This window comes from Canis lupus, chromosome X, assembly GCF_003254725.2.
Source record: "Canis lupus dingo isolate Sandy chromosome X, ASM325472v2, whole genome shotgun sequence".
NCBI classification, from domain to species: domain Eukaryota; kingdom Metazoa; phylum Chordata; class Mammalia; order Carnivora; family Canidae; genus Canis; species Canis lupus.
In genome coordinates this window covers 76,300,357-76,304,370 of record NC_064281.1, presented here as the reverse complement: position 1 = coordinate 76,304,370, position 4,014 = coordinate 76,300,357, and the positions used below count along the sequence as shown (strand labels likewise).

The 4,014-nt window shown below is 35.1% G+C and overlaps 1 pseudogene; it reads right to left on the bottom strand.

Moving 5' to 3' along the window:
* Nucleotides 1–3,453: 3,453 nt before the first annotated feature.
* LOC118353780 (ragulator complex protein LAMTOR5-like) lies at nt 3,454–3,727 on the bottom strand (annotated as a pseudogene).
* Between the last annotated feature and the right edge of the window lie 287 nt (nt 3,728–4,014).

The following is a 4,014-nucleotide window of genomic DNA, read 5'->3' as shown; positions in this document are numbered from 1 at the left end:
TGTATCTGTGCATAGTTCGTTTGACAGATTGCAGCTCAGCTCCTCTACTTCTGTAGTTAACCTTTGTAATCAATAGCTACACAGGTAAAATGGTTTTCTTCTCATTCACATCCTTCGCAAAGGTAGCTAAACAGCTTGGACAGTGGTTTTACACATTTATCCCATTAGTGTACACAGAAAGACATGGCCTTAGCCACCAAGAATATAAAAGGGCAAAATGTCTTAAAGAAATAATATATGCTGAAAAATGTATGCTGGAAGTTAGTCAAGAGAGAAGTCAATTGAACAATTTCATTCCTTCTCCATCTTTGCAAAAGATCAAAACTCTTATTTAGTGTCATGACTTAAAATCCTTATGAAATAGGACAGGTACATTCTTTTTATAAATATCTTAAAATTTAATTAATGCACATTCATATCTAACAAAAATACCTTGCCCCTGGACTCTTAAACACTTTGAAATACATTTGATTATTGGCTCTCCAAATTCCCATCTGTATAATCTTGGAAAAATGATGATATTTTGTGTTTCAGTTTCTTCATCCATAAAACTGGAGATAATAATACTATTTACTTCACAGGGATGTCATGGAAGGTACTTGAGGTATTTCCTAAAATGTGTTTGGCAGAGTTCCTGGCATAGTTGTCATTTGGTCAATGGTGACTCTTATTAGTTTAGCAATGTCTGGTTTGAACACCAACAGAAACAAGAGTATAATATAAAGGGTAGTAAGGAAAGTGAGTGAGATAAACTGGCAAACGTAGAGGTAGGGTAAATTCTGATTCATTAAATCTTCGGTTTAATTGGTGTCACATGGACTACCAATGTTAAAGAAATTGTTCTTTTCAGTAATAATTAAGTCCTCAACATTACTCTTTCACTGAATGTTTTGTTCTCCCCAGTAATATCAAATGGCGAGGAAACATCTCTAAAGAGCTAGGAAAGAATGTTGACATAACTATGTGGTAACTAATTAGAGGCAAAAGCATTGATTGATGGCATCACCAATTTCTCTGATGGATAACTAGATATATTCTACATGTGGGAACAACATTCAGGTTTCTGCAGCAATGTTTAAGCATAGAGAACTGAATGTGGGTCATCAAGTAATGGCTGTTTTATTATAACATGAACTCTTTTTCTACTCTGTGCTTTCCATTCTTCCCCACACAGTATATTGGGTGCAGTTATGGAACATGGAATGGCTTTGCGTATGCTTAAGACAGCCATTGCAATATAGAATTGAGCACAGGATGTGTTAAACTTGTTAACTACTGCTTTAAAAACCTTTTCCAGTGGTTGCACAAAAAAAACATCTTTGCAAGGGAGGTTTACTTGAGGTTTTTGCTTTTATACCCCTGAGCTGACCATAATACCTTTGAAGAAAAGATTAGACTATGGAAAGGCTTGCTGTAAAGGTGGGATCACCTTAGACTGCCTGGATATCCACACATTGAAGGCAATACCAGTCTGACAGAGAATATGACAGAGGGCAGTGTGCAAGTGCTTGGGGTTTGGACTCAGACTGACATGGATTTGAATCCATGATTTTCCATGTATCAGCATTGTCATCTTTAGACAGGTTACTTAATTTCTCTGTGTCCTCTCTTCATCTAAAAATGAGGCTAAAAAAGAATCTATACCATAAAGGGTTATTGGGAGAATTAAGTTGAGTTCACCAGACCATGGAGGAAACACATGTTCTCATTCTTATGGGCTTAACACAGGGACAGGCAGCATTGTTGAGAGATAGGAAAGAAAAGTACATTGCAGAGGAAGGGGCTTTATAGAACAAGGTTGGGAGAAGATTCATGCAGACATTAATGCAATGAAGCCCCTAAACAATCTGTAGAGCTAGTTATATCTCAACATTAATTTGGTACTGAAGGTAGCAGTCTGTTCAAAGAGCCTTTTATTCGAAGCCACAGATAGCTTCTAGCAGTCTGATTATTCTTTCTCTTCTAATTAGTTCATGCCAGAAAGGAAGACTATCCAATCACATTTACCATGGTGTGGTTTATTGGCAGACTTTGTTGCATTGCATTTTATCTACTTAGATACTGAGTTTACTCAATACTTCATTTGAATACAAGGCCTAAAAATAGACTCTACCCTGAAACCAGCCACCATTATGTTTTTCCAAGGTACTGAAAAGATTTTTCAACAATTTCTGAACTTTCTGTTAAAATTTCTATGTACAACAATAAGGGCTCTAATGAAAATGCCTCTAAGCTGTGAAGGAGGAGAAGAAAAATATATGCCACTGAGACAGGTGCATCCTGAGATTAGTGTTTTATAAAAGACTAGGTAAATAATGAGCTCTTTCCCTAATGGTATCTTTGAATGCATCTCAGACAAGGCTCCCCAGTTGGCTTATTATAAAGGCTTTTGACTGTGTCCCTTAAAGAGGTCCAAACAGCTGTCCAGGGAGCTGAAATACAGGGAGCTGGCCAACCACATTGTGTCTGAGCACAAAAAGTCCACCACCAAGAACAGTAGCTGCAAGTAAGCTGTACTCAGAGGGATCTGAGCATCAGAAGCTAAAGCTATTTTTGGAGTCACCTAAGTTTTCATAATAAGAACTGTAGCCCAGTAGAGTTTTTATCTATTTCATTTTTGAACTAGTGATGGCGTACTGATTTTTAAAATATCTTTTTACATGAACTAAGTATTATCAAATTTAATGTATGTGTAGTGCAATTTGCTCAAAAGGAAATCATGAGTTTGTTCCATAATTGATGTGTTAAATAATAAGTTACTAAATGATCAGTTCTGAGACCTTTCTAGGTTAGCTTTTTGAAGGATATTAAAGGCATAAACCATTTCTATAATAGATGTATTTACCTTTTTAAATCTCATTCTCCACAAGGTGGGAATTTTCATAAATATATATGATATGGCTGGGGATTTAGTACAAATCAGACTTAGGAATTTCTATTAGGACAGATATGAAAAAAGATTTTTAGGCAAAGAAAACAGGTCATTTTCTCATACTTTTCATGTAAAATTTTAATTTATGTTTACATGATATAATGATATTTTATGGTAATTTAAAAATTAACAAAAACACTTTGTAAATTTAGCTTTAATAATTAATAAAACAGATATTGGCAGATATAAACCATATAAAGTTTCTTTTGTATTATCCTTACTTTAAAAAAAAAGAATCCAGAAAAGATCTAAACTTTCCTCCAACCAGATTTATTGAACATAACAAAATTCTATGTACAAAGTAACCTTGACCTGTTGCTTCAAAACATGATTCTTTCACACTAATATTTTGATAAGTCAGTCCATTGAGTATCAAAAATCAGCTTACTCTAAAATTAGTAGAAAAGTGTCCAATGCACACTAAATAAATTAATTAATAGCCTAACTACTGGAACTTTAATAGTTCTGCAAGATAATTAGCTTTGGCAGGATCGATCCCCTATGACAAGTTGCTTGAGATGTCAAAAGGCCATTTTGTGCACTGCCACTGTGATACTGTCAGGTTTCTGGAACATAATGTCCCATTATCTGATTATAGACACACCACAGGAATGTCAGTGGGATCTGAGGTTAGTTTAGCTGCTTGCTAGGCTAGAACAGATATCACTCCAGCAGGTTCATCTGATAGAGATCCACAGCATCCCAGATTAGATCCTTGGAATCTGTGGACAGGACTCCAACAATGGGTGGATTCCTCCTTCTCTCCTCCAAGTGCTGCTCCAAGTTTCCCTCCATCCTCCTGGTCCTTCTCCTTACTTTTTAAATTTGTAATAACACAAGGCCAAATAATAAAATAGACAAAACTTTAGCAGGCCACAATTCTTATTGTGAAAATGTAGGCATTTCTGAAAAGAGCCTTTAATAATGAATATGAAGATCCTAGAAAAATAATGGAAATGACTAGTAAGCAGTTAAATGAGAAATTGTTGAAAAAAAAGTTCACTATTTTCCTTCGAACAAATTGCACTACAAATATATTATGGTAAAATTGATAAATTTAGTTCATGGTAAAAATGATTTAA